Here is a 17,934-nt window from a genome sequence, read left to right as displayed (position 1 = left end):
TAGGCAGTGAACACTTACTTCTTTAGTGCAAATATTTACAGTTAGCTTCAGAAAAGGAAAATGAATTTAAGTGAACAAAAGCAGTTCCAGCAAATATCTCACGAAGAATAAAAATGTTTAAGGCAACTGGGCTTGCAGCCTTTTTGAGTGCAATTGGGTGTGTCGACCCAATTCGTTATAATAATACACAAATACGTATGAGGTATGGAACAAATACATTTTCTTTACAACAAAGCACAGTGTCTCTGCCACCTGCATCAGCAACAAAACCTACCTTTTCTAACGAGAAGCATGCGTGTCAAGTATAATACTCGTAGTGACTACTACTACTACTACTACTACTACTACTACTGATATGAACTGCAGACGCTGAGATGTGGAATCTCTGCTAAAAGACCACAATGCTGTTGCATGCACAAGTGTTCCAGAGTACACCGTTCGTCGTTCGTTGTTGAACATGGAGCCCGGCAGTAGACCACCCCTGCGAGTTCATTTACGTCTACATCTACATCCATACTCCGCAAGCCACATGACGGTGTGTGGCGGAGGGTACCTTGAGTACCTCTATCGGTTCTCCCATCTATTCCAGTCTCGTATTTCGTGAAAAGAAAGATTGTCGGTATGCCTCTGTATGGGCTCTAATCTGTCTGATTTTATCCTCATGGTCTCTTCACGAGATATACGTAGGAGGGAGCAATATACTGCTTGACTTCTTGGTGAAGGTATGCTCTCGAAACTTCAACAAAAGCTCGTACCGAGCTACTGAACGTCTCTCCTGCAGAGTCTTCCACTGGAGCTTATCTACCGTCTCCGTAACGCATTCGCGATTACTAAATGATCCTGTAACGTAGCGCGCTGCTCTCCGTTAGATATTCTCTATCTCTTCTATCAACCCTTACTGGTACGGATCCCACATCGGTGAGCAGTATTCAAGCAGTGGGCGAGTAAGTGTACTGTAACCTACTTCCTTTGTTTTCGGACTGCATTTCCTTTGGATTCTTCCAATGATTGTCAGTCTGGCATCTGCTTTACCGACGATTAATTTTATATTTATATTGTAATCGCTTCTCAGTTTTGGTTACTGATAACTTGATACCATTGTCTATGAGTTTCATTTGTACATCACAGTACTGAAGATGATCACTATGTGACTGAAAATCGATTTTGCTATTACTAAACCATCAACATTACGGCCAACTCTGACCTTCCTTATAATTTAACATATATGGTCGTTGTGCACACAGCACTCCATGGAGTCGCCAATCAATCAATTTTCCCTTGTTACAACCTCTCTATATACTACAGCATCATCCGCAAAAAGCCTCAGCGAACTTCCGATGTTATCCACAAGGTCATTTATGTATATTGTGAATAGCAACGGTCCTACGACACTCCCCTGCGGCACACCTGAAATCACTCTTTCTTCGGAAGATTTCTCTCCTTTGAGAATGACATGCTGCGTTCTGTTATCTAGGAACTCTTCAATCCACTCGCACAACTGGTCGGACAGTCCATATGCTCTTACTTTGTTCATTAAACGACTGTGGGAAAATGTATCAAACGCCTTGCGGAAGTCAAGAAACACGGCATCTACCTGGGAACCCGTGTCTATGGCCCTCTCAGTCTCGTGGACGAATAGTGCAAGCTGCGTTTCACACGATCGTCTATTTCGAAACCCATGCTGATTCCTACAGAGTAGATATCTAGTCTCCAGAAAAGTCATTATACTCGAACGTAATACGTGTTCCAAAATTCTACAACGTATATGGTCGTTAGAGATATAGGTCTATAGTTCTGCACAGCTGTTCGACGTGCCTTCTTGAAAACTGGGATGACCTGTGCCCTTTTCCAATCTTTTGGAACGCTTCGCTCTTCTAGAGACCTACGGTACACCGCTGTAGGAAGGGGGGCAAGTTCCTTCGCGTACTGTGTGTAAAATCTAACTGGTATCCCATCAGGTCCAGCGGCCTTTCCTCTTTTGAGCGATTTTAATTGTTTTTCTATCCATCTGTCATCTATTTCGATATCCACCATTTTGTCATCTGTGCAACAATCTAGAGAAGGAACTACAGTGCAGTCTTCCTCTGTGAAACAGCTTTGGGAAAAGACATTTAGTATTTCCCCTTTTAGTCTGTCATTCTCTGTTTCAGTACCATTTTGATCACAGAGTGTCTGGACATTTTGTTTTTCTCCTCCTACCTCTTTGACATAAGACCAAAATTTCTTAGGATTTTCTGCCAAGTCAGTACATAGAACTTTAATTTCCGAGTCATTGAACGCCTCTCGCGTAGTCCACCTTCGCTTCGTGTAATTTTTGTTTGTCTGCAAGGCTTTGGCTATGTTTACGTTCGCTGTGAATTTCCCTTTGCCTCTGTAGTAGTCTTCTAACTCGGTTGTTGTAACACGGTGGCTCTTTTCCGTCTCTTTCGATCTTGCTTGGCACATACTCATCTAATGCATATTGAACGATGGTTTTGAATTTTGTTCACTGATCCTAAACACTATCTGTACTTGAGATAAAACTTTTGTGTTGAGCCGTCAAGTACTCTGAAATCTGCTTTTTGTCATTTTTGCTAAACAGAAAAATCTTCCTACCTTTTCACATGTTGACGCAACGATACCGCCAATTACAATGGCAGTGGGCGTGGGTCAATCGGTATTCGACCGTCGATCAGTAGAAACGTGTTGTCTCTTTGGATGAATCACATTTTCGCTACACTTGGTGCATGGTTGACCCCAGAAACGCGGTCATCGAGGTGAACGGTGGCTCGAAGCGTACATGGAACCTGTGATAGTAATCGAAGACATAGATTGACAGCCGCATCCCTTCATGCTTGATGTCTTCAAGGACAGCGCTGTCTTCTTCCAGCACTATAATTGTCCGTGTCTCGGAGCCATGACCATGCTACAGTTGTTTGAAAAGCATTTTACTGAACTCACGTTGATGTCTCGGCGACCAAATGTGCATGGTGTAAATCCTATGGAACACTTCTTAGTCGCTACTGGGCGCCATCACCGAGTACGCAAATGAGCGATTCGTTACATACCGGAATTATATCAACTGCGAATAGACGTCTAATGCCACATAACTCCAGAAACCTGCTAAAAAAACTGTTGGATCCCTGATACGCGTCATCAGTGATGTATTTCGTCCCAAAGACGGACAAACAAGCTGTTAAGCAGATATTCATAATGTTTTGGCTCATCAGTGTATCCTCTGCAAGCCACCTTAAAATTTGTGGTGGAGGTTATTTCAGGAACCACTAATGTTCCCCCTTCCGTGTTCCAATCGCGAATGGTGCGTGGGAAAAATGACAGTCGACAAGCCTACTTACCTTCGTTTTTTTGTGCCTTTGTCCCACAGCCACGAGGTATTGGCATGGTTAGTGATAGATTTGGCATGGAATTGCCGCATGCCATTTCTTTTGCCACCTCGTTACCCCATTCAGGAACCGTACCACATCACATTGTCTACCAAATGCTGGTGAACACTCTTTGTTCTACCGCTAGGATTCGAAGTGGCCAGCTGTGTGCTGATCGCCAGGGCTGCAGGCTTTAAGTCTCCGGCGATGAAGAGGGGGTTCTTACTAAGCTCTTGCAGTAGCTGTCCGACTCCGCTTTACATCCGCGACGCACAGCCGCCCTGCCAACTGTCGCTGCTTGCGCAGACGGGCTGCTCATCAGGACGCCGACTGCGCGCTCGGTGAAAGCCGTGTGCACAGCCGCTGTTACGTTACCAGGAGCTCCGTATGCGGCTGACCGCAGCCACGCAAGAACAACGTTTCGTCTGGTAAGGCCGTATCGTACTTAAGCTTATTACGTGGACCTCCCCTCCCTGGTTCTTACTGCTCTTCCCTGATCGACAAAAGACGAACAGAGAGAAGAACCGGAAATCAATCTGGTGGGGTGGGAAATATTCCTTTAATGAAGTAGTCGATCGCAATCTCTGGCATTATTTACGATTCGAACTTATATACGCATGACGCGATACAGATTGTGACATGAATTGAATCATTTCATTCAACACGGATAGTAATTAATAGAAGCACTCCTTTTGAGTTATACTCGTGTGCGGTACGTATGTATAAGAGGTAAGAATAAAGACACATTATCTCATCATTTATTTTGGAACAGAGTAGGTACTTAGAAGTAAGAAAGCAAGAACAATTTATCTGTTACATAGGCATGCATGGGATCGAAAACATCATTTGTGTTGTGGATCGCCGTCCGGGGTGGCCGAGCGGTTCTAGGCGCTACAGTGTGGAACCGCGCGACCGCTACGGTCGCAGGTTCGAATCCTGCCTCGGGCATTGATGTGTGTGGTGTCCTTAGGTTAGTTAGGTTTAATTAGTTCAAAGTTCTAGTGGACTGATGACCTCAGCAGTTAAGTCCCATAATGCTCAGAGCCATTTGATCATTTTTTTTTGTTGCGGATCACCTGCTTCCCTTAATAACTGATGTCTTACCTGACGGAGATGTTATCTCTCAGTATTATACACTGAAGAGCCAAAGAAACTGGTACATCTGCCTAATTTCGTGTAGCGCCTCCGCGAGCACGCAGAAGTGCCGCAATACGACATGATATAGACTCGACTAAAGTCTGAAGTAGAGGTGGACGGAACTGACACCATGAATCCTGCAGGGCTGTCCATAAATCTGTAAGAGTACGAGGGAGTGGAGATTTTCTGAACAGCACGTTGCAAAGAATCCCAGATATGCTCAATAAGATTTGTATCTGGGAAGTTAGGCGACCAGCGGAAATGTTTAAACTCAGAAGAGTGTTCCTGGAGCCATTCTGTAGCAATTCTGGACGTGTGGGGTGTCTTGATGGAATTGTCCAAGTCCGTCGGAATGGACATGAATGGATGCAGGAGATCAGACAGGATGCTTACGTTATGTGTGACATGTCATAGTCGTATCTATACGCATTAGAGCTCCCATATCACTCCAACTGCACACGACCCACACCATTACAGAGCCTCTACCAGCTTGAACAGTCCCCTTCTGACATGTAGGGTCCATGGATTCATGAGGTTGTCTCCATACCCGTACACGTCCATCCGCTCGATACAATTTGAACCGAGCCTCATCCGACCAGGCAACATGTTTCCTGTCGTCAGCAGTCCAATGTCGGTGTTGACGGGTCCAGGTTTTGGGTCGCGCAGTCATCAATGGTGTACGAGTGGTCCTTCGGCAGCAGTTGGCGGAAGGGTTGCAGTTCTGTCACGTTGAACGATTCTCTTCAGTTGTCGTTGGACCTGTTCTTGCAGGACTTTTTTCCCGTCACAACGATGTCGGAGATTTGATGTTTTACCGGATTCCTGATATTCACGGTACATTCGAGAAATGGTCGTTAGGGAAAATGCGTTTCATCGCTACCTCGGAGAAGCTGTGTCCCATCGCTCGTGAACCGACTATAACACAACGTTCAAACTCTCTTAAATCTTGATAACCTGCCTCTGTCTTATTTAGGCGTTGGCGACTGCAGCGCAGTATTCTGCCTCTTTACATATCTCTGTATTTGGATACACATGCATATACCGATTTCTTTGGCGCTTCGGTGTATTTGTCCGTGTCTCGAAGCCAGAACTCTGCTACAGTGGTTTCGAGAGCATAATAGTGAAATCACTTTGATGTCTTGACCACCAAATTTGCCTGGTGTGAGTCCGATGGAACCCTTCTGGGTCGCTACCGGTCTCTGTGACCACGTACACAAAACAACGACCCGTCACTTACGAAAATTACAAGACTTGTGTGTAGACACCTGATGTGACGTGTCTCCACAAACCTTCCAATAAGTTGTAGAATCGACGCTACGTACAATCGGTGCTGTATTGCGTTCCAGAGATGGACCAACAATATATAAAGCAGGTCATCATAATGTTTTGGCTCGTCAGTGTACGTTTCCTTAGATGGAGCCGTTTTCTAATCATAAACTAAATTTTAAGGAACGTATACATATTTTTAAACTATCATTTTGGCGTTACAAAAGGGTAACATACGTTATTTAAATTAATTTCAAATTTATAATCGAAGTTCCTGCGATTCGAAAATTTCTTTCGTAAAGAACATTTTTAAAAGAAATATTTTTTGATTTAAATTTACTCGTCCGTAACTAGATAACAAGATGTTCCCATTGAAGTATGAGACAATTAATACAAATGACTTTCGTTTTTCGTAAAGATTTTATGCAATCTGTACTTTGTTTCCGTTGTAATTTTGTAATATTTTCTTTAAACAACATATTTTCAACGACTCTGATTACTTTCTTTCAAACAGGTAACATATACATAAATTCTGAATAATAAGATTCACTACAAATAATCATTTATAAAATATTCAATCTTTGTAAATTTGTGTTGATTGATGATGTACTTCTTCGTATTCAGCCGAGTTATTTCTGATTCCCGCTTTAGTCCCCATAGCCTCATGAAGTTCCGAAAGGTGTGGCACAATGTGTAGCCTTCAAAATGGCGTCTGTTACGGAGGTGCGTTCCGAGCAGAGAGCTGTCACTGAGTTTCTTTCGGTGGAAAACCAGAGCATCGCAGATGCTCGTAGGCTCTTGCAGAATGTCTACGTAGAGCTGGCAGCGAACAAAAGCACGATGAGTCGTTGGGCGGGGCGTCTGTCATTATCGCAACAAGGTCGTGCAAACCTGTACGACCTCCCTCGTGCTGGCCAGCCCCACACAACTGTGGCGCCTTCAGTGTTGGAACGTGCGGACACTGTCATTCGAGAAGTACTCCGCAGGAAGCAGTACGTGAGTGATGGAGAGGTTACTGATGCAGCAGAGCTTCGGTTCCAACGTCGAACAGTAGAGTGCTAGCATGTGGGCATGTAGGCTGTCCCAATGTGGCGCAAAGCTGTGTCATTGAACAGAGGTGGAAAAATACGGTTTTTTAGCCAAAAGAGAGGGGAATATGGTGTACCGCAATTCTGAATAAAGCTAACATGTATTTTTTTTTAAACCATGAGTTGCATTACTTGTTGAACGTCCCTCATATCTAATCGCCAGACGCATTTCTGACAAGGGCATTAGACCAGTACGCAAGCTGGCTATGCATTTTACTTAATGGATAACACTATGAACACAACCATTTTATGCTGTAGAAAGATGCATGATCATGGAGAAAGATATACAGTCCACTATCTGTAGGAAGACTACAGACCTCTTTGGAACTTACATGGCAAGCCAATACTATACAAAGAAGAGAAGGCTGCCTGCTGGAAGGAATATTTAGAAGGAATAAACAAGGAAAATGATCGTGATGGCTATATTATGGAAAGGTAAGATGAATCAGATGAAAATGACATTGGAAATATGATTCTGTGAGAAACATTTTGAGAGAGTATTGAAAGACCTACTGTATTTTACACACTATGAGACGCACTTTTTTCTTCAAAAAACTGTCCAGGTGCGTCTTGTACCCGAAATTAATATAAATAGACCCAGCATTTGAATTAAAATCCCTGCCAGTCTTAAAAATGGTCATATAACGCTGTCTAGCCCAGTGGTTTCCAACCTTCCTTAGACCCTTACCCCTTAATGCAATCGGACCTTAGCTAGTACCACGCTCTCCCCATCCCCTGCCATCTGTTGCCCCCTCCCCCTCCCTCCCCTCCCCCACATTATCACCAACTTTAGCACCTAACTGAACTGTAAAATGAAAGCCTTTCTTGGAACACATTTATTTTTAAAATGTTGAAAGGCGAATGACATTTTTGTGCACGTGCGTGGGGGGGGGGGGGGGGAGGGGGGAGGGGGGAGGAGGGAGTTGTTGTTAGACTGAATAACGAAGGAATTCGAGGTGCATCGCAGTTACTACCCACAACCCCTCTCAGATAAGAAAGCTAACTATCTAGACTGAGGGTAGGCACGTGTTACAAAACACATTTCCCCTATGTTACTCTGCCCCATTGTGGCACTTGCTTCACCTATACACTAGAACCCCAGTTAAAATAAACCAAGTAAAAATGTGTGCACTATACTTAATGACGGCCGGTGTGGCCGAGCTGTTCTTGGTGCTTCAGTCTGGAAACGAGCGACCGCTACGGTCGGAGGTTCGAATCCTGCCTCGGGCGTGGATGTGTGTGACGTCCTTAGGTTAGTTAGGTTTAAGTTGTTCTACGTTCTAGGGGACTGATGACCTCAAATGTTAAGTCCCATAGTGCTCAGAGCCAAAGGTTCAAATGGCTCTCAGCACTATGCGACTTAACTTCGCCTAGAACTTAGAACTAATTAAACCTAACTAACCCAAGGACATTACACACATTCATGCCCGAGGCAGGACTCGAACCTGCGACCGTAGCGGTCACTCGTTTCCAGACTGTAGCGCCTAGAACCGCACGGCCACTCCGGCCGGCACTATGCCATTTGAACAAAATCACTTGAGTGCTGCATTCCTTACTTCTCCACTGGCAGAAATTGGAAGACTTTAGACTGTTAATGCTTTGTGTCTGACCACAGCCACCAATAATAATAATAATAATAATAATAATAATAATGTGTGCAGCATTATAGTATCCCTTTGTAGTTACTCCTGTGTTATACTGTCACTTTTTTTGCATTGAGTAATGAAACAAATTTCTCGAGTGCTGTAGTACTATCCATAACTTCGAGAAGACGTTTCCCTGATGTAGTTAGCATTTGTTACATATATGTCTCACTTTTATCATCAGCGATGTACGGGACGGAGCACAACATATGTGTGTACTGGGTGGACTATCTGAGGAATCTGTAACCTCTACCGCATTAATACTACTAAGTGAGAAAAGTAATTACTGATAACTTAAATAAGTCTTACAAATATGTAAGGTGTCAGGCAAATCCAACACCTTCCATGAAAACCCTGATATGATAAGCACGTCCAGTAGTATGTCACATAGCTCCGAATAAATCGTGACATTAAATTAACCAAAGTAATACGAGTAACGAGTGAGCAAATGGAATACCACAGACTAACACAAGAATGCCTAAATGCATGTCATACCTTCCCACCGTGAGACAGACGCTGTTCCGAGGGGATAAACGAGGACAGAAGCCGAGAGCAGAACCGTGTTAAGCTGGAAGGCCCTACGATAAGGGACGGACATCCACGTCGCCAGCTAACCGCTAGGACCACCCCCCTAGCCCACGTTGAAAGCTAGAGCCCTCCAGAGGAACAGTATAGATCTTACGATAACACAAAACAAACCACCCCCCAGACGCAAGTTTTAGCGTGAGACTTTTTCGCGTCTCTGTTACGTTGCAAACTTTAAAAACATTGCCCCACCACGAAAAGTATAAGGTTTCTCATTAGATAGACAGAATTTTTGTAGGCGCGGCTTAAGGTTAACATTTAGACCCTGATTGGTCAGATGAAAACACAGCCAGATAGTTTTTTAAAACCAACTTCGGTAAATTGTAGTAAGGAGAAGTTAGGACAGAGTTGCTTCCGAGACGGCGAGGTGAGCGGAGCTGTGCTGCCCGCCGCCCCCTGACGAACACTGACAAGGTAATGAAAGCACGCGATGCCGCATAACAGCGCATAAAGCTTCACTCAGAACTGCAGAAGTCTCATCTGTTATACCCCCTTTTTGCGTAATACTAGTGTCGATCGTCAATTGAAGCTCATGGTGTTCACACTTGCTACTTGAACTCAAAATCTGAAACGCGATGATTTTTCTGTTATATAGTTATTGAGAAGCCACATCAGCCACTGTAATTTACGACAAGTTAGATAAGGAATTAAAGATAATTGAGGGTCACTGTAGACCATTTTGATAGTTTTCTCTTGTGTGAAACTTAATTTAAACCTAGATTATAGATGTGATATGGCATAGGTCATCTATCGATCCGTTGTAGAACTTGGAAACCCATTCAGGGAATATTCGTTCTCATTTTTGTTGAACGCAGTTGGTTTTTAACATCCTGTATTAAAACATTTCCTTTTATCAATAGTGCAATTTATAAACAATGTTTTGTGAGTAGAATAAAATTTCCAGTGGTAAACTTAACTGCTTTTTCGACGTTATTTTACCAGCTAACTAAAAATAGGGAAGCCTTGAACCCCTTCCACTAAATTTAGTAAGCATTTACAGGGAGTGCAGTGGAGCTGACGCCGAAATCATTAAGTATTTGGTTATATAATCGCTAGTCTCACTGAACTCTTCTGAACTCTACGTGTCATGTGTGATTGGGCGTCTCCTAACCAGCAACAGGTCCCAGGTTCAAACTAGTCAATTCCCTAAAAAAACACGCTCAGAGCGTCGTTGTGCGAAAGTGGTAGGGAGATACGGTATAGAACAACAGACATCACGCAGAATGATAAACAGTAATGACCTTTTGAAAATAATTCAGTTTTGTGACTGTAATAGAATCTAATCGTTTCGTTTTTACCCCTCAGAAAATTTCATTTTATCTCTCAGGGTTAATTACCCATAGCTTGGGAAGCGTCATTAGAGTCTACGGTGCCAGGGAACTTTAATTGAAAGTGATTTGTTATCTGTGACAGTACAAAGCGTTTGCTAGTAGCTAGTTGGGTAATGGAAAAAAATAAAAGATATTCATATGATGCGGGTTGTAAATTGAAAGTAACAGCATATGCAAAAGAACATGGAACTGAGCAAAAATACAAATTTTCCAGAACAACTGATTGAAATAACTGCTGACTACTGCACACTTAACTACTGCAGCATATCCCTAAGTCGCCACTGAACTGACGTGAATTACAGTGTAAGACAAAAACACGACGCACCCAGAAGGAATTATCCGAATGGGATGGAAGTCAATAGGTGTGATGTACGCGTACAGCCGAACAAATGATAACAATTTCAGAAAGATTGGATCATTTATACAGGAGAAACAGTTTCACAAATTGAGCAACTCAATAACGCGTTGGTCCACCTCTCACCCTTACGCAAACAGGCATTCGGCTTGACATTGACTGATAGAATTTTGTTGGATGTCGTCCTGGGGGATGTAGTGTCAAATTCTATCCAATTGGCGCGTTAGATCGTCAAAATCATGGGCTGGTTTGAGGGCATTTGCCCATAATGTTACGAAAGTTTTAAACTGGGGAGAGATCCGGTGACCCTGCTGGCCAAGGTAGGGTTTGGCAAACACGAAGACAAGGAGTAGAAACTATCGCTATGTATGGACGGGCATTATCTTGTTGAAATGTAAGCCCAGGACGGCCTGAAAACAAAAACAAAACAAAACGGGGGGTACAATGTCGTCGACGTACCTCTGTGCAGTAAGGGTTCCCCAAATGACAACCATAGGGATTCTGCTATGATAGGAACTGGCACCCTAAACCATCACTCGTGAATGTCGGGCTGTATGGCGGGCTATCTGGAGCGTCTCCAGACACGTCTTCGCTGGTCACCAGGGCCCATTTCGAAATGGGACTCATCACTGAAGAAAATAGAAAATTCTATTCCAGACAATGAGTTTCCAGGCCGAAGAGCTGTCTGGACACGCCCTAGACAGCAGTGAGAACAAATCCACGCATTAACGACACAGGCTGGTGAGCTGGCCAGTCTGGCTGTGGTGTTTAGGTGGTTTATCACAACCCACCAGGTGAATAGCGGACTAGTACTCACGCCCCACCTCAGATAGACGCTATGCAAACATTCAGAAGATTTCCTCACATTTGAACACTGGTTTACTCTCTGCGCAGACAGATGGCATACACAAGATTTCGTACTTGGTCAAGTGGGAGCGGGGCGGGGGGACTGCCACTAACATTGCCAAAACCCGTATATCAATGCCGAACCCACAGAAGAAAAGAGGAGGACGAGGAGGAGGAGGGAAGAAGAGAAGGAGGAAGAACATCGTTCGTTGACTTCAGGGAGGGGGCTTTTAGTTTTGGTGGGAAAGGAGTAATTTAGCTGATCAATATCACCTAGCGGTGTGTGGCGGAGGATATTTCCGCTACAACCACTTTTCTCCCATTTCCTGTTCTATTCACGAATATCGCGTGGGAAGGACGTTTTCGGTAAAGCTGTGGTGTCACATCGAATTTCTCTGGTATTGTCGCCGTGAACGTTATGTGAGATGTAATAGGAAGGAAGTAATATGTTGTCTGAATTTTCATTGAACGTACGTTCTCGCAGTTCAACTGTAAATCTTACTGTGATGCGCAACGCCTCTCTTATAGTGCCTACCACTTGGGTTTGCTGGACATATCCACAACGTTCTCGTGCCAAGTGGACGATCCCGTGGCGAACTTCTCTATCTCTTCGATTAATCCTACTTGTTAAACGTGCCACACTGATAATAAAACTCAACAACCGATCGATCGCTTAGCAAGCAATTTCTTTCGTGGATAAATTACACTTCCTTAAGGCTTCTAATGAATCTCACTCACGGAGCCCGCAACGTTAGCCACTAGATAATTAACTGTGTAAACAGTAGCCCGCCCAATAACAGCTCAACATTTTACTATTTTAAGAGACGAATAGCCAATTGCATATTCAACTTCTTCCTAAACAAAGCCGCTTTCTAGGAAATGAGTCGATCTGAGACCTTCCACCGAGTGCTGTGTCACTGTGGTTTGCACACTGTACTCGTATTCGGGAGGACGAATGCTCAAATCCCCATCTTACCATCCAGATTAGTGTTTTTCGTGATTTTCCTAAATCGCCACAGGGATCTTCTGGGATGGCACCTTTGAAAAGAGCACAGCCGACTTCTTTCCCCTTCTTTCGTATTCCGAGCATGTGGTCCGCCTCTAATGACCACGCTGTCAACGGGATGTTAAAACTAGCCTTCCTCCCTTCTTTCAGTGAGCTTCTAAGTCAACTGCGTTAGACATATTTTCCTAAAACTCGTTACTGGCATACGTACACTGTCCACTCACATAAATGTGACCACCTATCAAAAGCCTGAGTAACGACCTTTGCAGTGTGAAACACTGCAACACGGTCAGGAAGATAGTTACTGAGGTTCTGGAAGACACCGATGGGGTTGTGGCGCCATGTCAACTCCAGTGCCTTGGACAGCTGCGCTAGGCTCCTAGGTTGACGATCGATGGCGTCAACAGTCCGATCAAGATGATCCCACAAACTCTCAACTGTGTTTAAATCCGGGGAGTTTGGCGGCCAGGGAAGTATAGCAAACTCATCCTGACGCTCTCTGAACCGCGATCGTACACTTCAAACTGAGTAACATTTTGCATTACTTACCTGATAGATGCCATCGTGCCGCGAAAAAGAAACTGCATGCAGGTGAGTACATGGCCTTCAGTGATAGATGCATACTTGTGTTGATCCATTGTGCCTTCCAAAATGACGGGATTACCCAGGGAATGCGACGAAAACGTTCCCAGACTATACACGCCTCCGGCCTGGATCCTGACGATTGTTGCAGGGTATTTGCTTTCTGACCTTTCATGCAGTAGACGTCAAGGGCCATCTGGTCGATAGAGCATTAAATGTTAGTCATCTGAAAAGACCATCTGTCGTCACTCAGTGAACGATGCGATACGAGGTAGCAATTACATCCTTCACCGAAATGAACAGAAGTCAGCATGGGTACATGAGTCAGGTGCCTGCTGTGTAGGCTCATACATGATGACACCTGACTATAGGGATGGTACGATCAGGTATGCAGCATTTTGCAACAATGGTCTACATCAGAGCCGACACCCTACTATTAACTACCCTCGCCACAGTTTTATAATCAAAGTTCAACAAAGGAAGTGGGCGAAACCTATCAGGGACAGCTGGTCCATTGGGTTTCGGGATTAAAACAATTTTGCCCACATTGAACGAGGTCGGCACTACTCTACCCTGTAACACTTCATTCAAAAGGGAGGTAAAGATAGCAACACCCAAGAACGGACAAAAGCGCACGTAAAATTCCTTGGGAAGTCCATCTAGACCCGGGGACTTTTGAGAAGGCGATCGCACAATAAGTTTGTAAACTTCCTCAGGATGAAAGGCAGCTAAGAGTGTTGCATTATGTTCAGGTGTAATTGTCGTATCCAAGATGCTGGCAAGCGGGTCGTAAAAGGCTTCAGTGGACTCATCGATGTCTTAGATGTCTACCTAGTACTGGTGTAAGATACGCACTATATCAGCTTGCGCCATTACGATACGTCCATCATTTATCATGAGAGAATGAATACAATGGCGTCGGCGACGTGTCTGATGCCGAAGCAAATGATATAAGGAAGTCAGTTCTTCTGTCCCCAATGAACGCAGCTTCTATCGGATTTTCAAACCTTCCATTTGTTGTCTCTTCAAGGTCAACAATTTTTCCTTTACACGCCTAACATCCGCAATTCTGAGAGGGCGTGATCCGAAGCAGCATAAAGTTCACGCAGGATAGAACAGTAATATTCGTAAGTTCTCTAAAAGCCTCGCGCTTTGGCAGCACAGAAAAATATCAAAGTTTGCCTGAGCCTCGGTTTTGCTAGCTGTGTCCAACAGTCAAGTGTGGAAGAGCATTTCCCAGTGGACCGCAGAGTACGCTCCAAAATGAGTGGCATCACGTCATGAAGAGAGGAGTCAGCTAGGTGAGCGACGTTTAACATGCACGGAGGGCGAAACAATTTGACTGGTTGCCGTTCAAGATTGAGAGTTGTGGTCACAGCACAGTGATCCGTTAAGGAAGCTGGGATGACTTCAACATTAAGAATACTATCGCTTAGGCAGTCTGATAAGTGAAACCTATCTAAGCTGCTACTAGAAGTCGCAGTAAAGTGGGTAAATTTAACCAACGTCGGGTATTTACATATGCAGACGTCTTTTAGGCGTAAGGAGCGGACTATTTCATGTAATTCACTAGAGGAATTAAAATTTGGAGATTGATCTGCAGGACGCAACACACAGTTAACTCAACAGAATACCTGGAGGACTCTCAAGCAGCAGATAAGCAATGTCGTCTTTATAAAAACGCGAACGATCGACTGCGCGACCATCGCCAAAAGGGGCATATAAAAGAACCAAGGTAAGATTAAAAAGTTGACAATCTGTGCCCTTGCCAGAATCCAAGATTCCCACCTCAGCCTTCGCGAAAGAATAAGGCGGTGCCCGTAGAATATTCGGGTGCTACAGTAGGGTGAAGATCATATGAAAACTAGGTAAGGAGAATATTCCTGTGAGAATATTCTGTCCGCAAATCAGTCATAAAGGAACTGATGCAGTGAAACCAATCGCAATGCTTATTCCACACGATTAACATTTAAGGAAAGTAATGTGTAGGCTTGGGTCATTGATCTCAGCTACAGAGGGATGTACGGAACGTATTGAGCCGAATTAGGTAGACAGCTGAGCGTCTAGGTCCATAGCGGAGACCACCGATGAATCAAACATCAGGGGACCACAACCATTATCACGACCTTTTTTCTTAGAATTCTTACGCGCCACCACACGTCAGGTTGTATACGCTGTTTCTGTCGGCTACGTGGCATGGCGGCCTCCGCAGACGGAGGTGTGGGACGGGTCATAGGCACAGCTTCCTGCCCGTCAGAACCAGGGTCACGTACTGCAGGTCCAGTCACTAAGGCGGAAGCATACTGTGGAACTACCAATACAACAGGTGATACTTGGTCGCTAATTTATTCTTCTCAGGAGTTATTGTATGCGGCAAATTCGGGAAACCGTCGGCGTCAGACGAAGGAACAGGAGAACATTGCGTTGCCTTAGACTGTAACGGAGGACACAAAAACGAAGGGGTGGGGACTCCGCTGCCTTTCCACACACAGGCAGCTCAGGAGGAGCCCACTTAGCAAACAGGAGGGATGCTGGAGATTACTTCTTCGCCACTCACCGTGCCACAGATCGTAGCATCGAGAGGAGCAGGGTACATAATCCATGCGGAGGAGGTTGGGGCGGCACAGCCAAATCCTCACTCGTCACCATCTTGAATGCAACGTCGCTTGTTTGTCACTGTTACGGTTTCTATTCTGGCGGCAATAGGATTCTGAACCTGTAGCGGAGGTAAAGATGGAAATTCAGTTACACGATTATCAGAACTGACTTTTTGTTCATTATGATCTGAAGCAGAAGTAGGTCCGACGTCGGGAATGGAACGAACAAGATCAGCGAACGTCAATTAGATCGAACGCGTCCTCTTTCATTACATACGAAGCAGGTTCCCTCTTGACCAGTATACATGACAGGAACGCGGTAACCACACAGCAAGTGGTCCAACTAAAACATTCATATTTCGTTACGTACGACACGAATATGTAATAAAAAATGAGGGTTCCGATTTAAAGAAGAACACCGTTGATATCCGTTTGACCTATGGCAGCGCCATCTAGCGGGCCAACCATTCTGGAAACATCCCCCAGGCTGTGGCTAAGCCATGTCTCCGCAATATCCTTTCTTTCAGAGTGCTAGTTCTGCAAGTTTCGCAGGAGAGCTTCTGTAAAGTTTGGAAGGTAGGAGACGGATACTGGCAGAAGTAAAGCTGTGAGTACCGGGCGTGAGTCGTGCTTCGGTAGCTCAGATGGTAGAGCACTTGCCCGCGAAAGGCAAAGGTCTCGAGTTCGAGTCTCGGTCGGGCACACAGTTTTAATCTGCCAGGAAGTTTCAGCAGTAAATGTGATGGAATATCGCGTTTTACATGCATTTTCACGGAACGAATTCCACTATAGCACTGTAATCTGTGTTGAGTATACCAACGTTCATGACGGACGTTTTTGACGTTACCATAAGGAGTCAATATGTCCTTTAGAAAGTTGTCATCAACCTCCAGCGGCAGGTTGAACACTGGAACATTGGTATAGTCAATTTTAGCATCTGCGAGTGAGACCATACTAACAGACTTGTTGCGATGCTTGAACGGGACTTGAGAACCATGTCGCGACAGTAATCATTCAACGTGAAGGGGATCCATAACTTTCACGTAAAACAATCACTCGTCTGAGTCAAAATAAGCAGTGTGCACCTGATAAGAGTCCACAGGAATTGTATCGACAAACCAATCGTGCATTTCTAGAGGCCCGGGCTGCACATGTCGTGTTGTTTTATCGAAAGTGAAGTTCACAATACCTTTTCGTGGAATACACGTGGGAACCATGGTAGCCATAGCGGAGCGGTCGACGCTGCTGCAAGCAGACGAACACTAAACGGACAGTAAGGCGGAGAGGACGCGCTACGACTCACTCGGCAGACAGAAAAACACTAAGGAGGAAAACGTCACACAAGCGACACTTCGGCAATTGAAATAAACAAGAACACTCCGGCTCGAAGCGGAACTGATTTTGGCTACCCATGCATTACTCAAGGTCAGACTCAAATTTCCATATGTCTTCGTTCCTGCGTCAAAACCTACATTCGCACATACATTCTGTAATTCCGGCACAGTTTAAAGTCGCTGCCTGGTACTAGCGGACAAATACTACATTTCGGTGCCTGTGAAAGCGGGCATTACAAGACCATCCGCCACTAACGGTACTGGTCTACTGCGACAGCCATCTGGCGGTAGAAAGGGTGAAACTACGAAAATTAGCAGACGCATTATCCACGCTCTAGAATGGAGAGCAGTTCTAAACTGCCGTCAATCCGCTCATGTGCAATAGGTAGCGATAATTCGCGCATGCGCAAAGGGGCTACCGCAGTGCTTTCTGCTTATTATTTGCTTATTGTTCTGTGGATAGTAGCTAATTTCAGATTTTCGTGTTGGGGATTTCCCGCGTTTTTTTTCAGTAAGTAGTAAGTAGGTTTTCATAAATGCAGAAAAATCATTTTTTGTCAGTAGACTTTTTTTACCCTAGCTAATTGTGAAATGGCTCTCAGCACTGGGGCTTAACTTCTGAGGTCATCAGTCCCCTAGAACTAAGAACTACTTAAACCCAACTAACCTAAGGACATCACACACATCCATGCCCGAGGCAGGATTCGAACTTGCTACCGTAGCGGTCGCGCGGTTCCAGACTGCAGCGCCTAGAACCGCTCGGCCACGTCGGCCGGCTTATTGGGAAACATTTTTTCTTTTG

General features: G+C 44.6%; 1 long non-coding RNA gene across 1 annotated transcript in view; it reads right to left on the bottom strand.

Moving 5' to 3' along the window:
• Positions 1-17,167, bottom strand: part of LOC126353817 (uncharacterized) — a 145,576-nt gene extending 128,409 nt beyond the window's left edge. Inside the window, exon 1 of the long non-coding RNA XR_007565211.1 lies at positions 16,988-17,167. This is a non-coding gene — a long non-coding RNA (uncharacterized LOC126353817). The remainder of the gene's footprint in view (positions 1-16,987) is intronic.
• Between the last annotated feature and the right edge of the window lie 767 nt (positions 17,168-17,934).

This window comes from Schistocerca gregaria, chromosome 3 (assembly GCF_023897955.1).
Source record: "Schistocerca gregaria isolate iqSchGreg1 chromosome 3, iqSchGreg1.2, whole genome shotgun sequence".
NCBI classification, from domain to species: Eukaryota; Metazoa; Arthropoda; class Insecta; order Orthoptera; family Acrididae; genus Schistocerca; species Schistocerca gregaria.
Note: the sequence above shows the minus strand (reverse complement) of the source record. Positions and strands in the feature narration are given on the sequence as shown.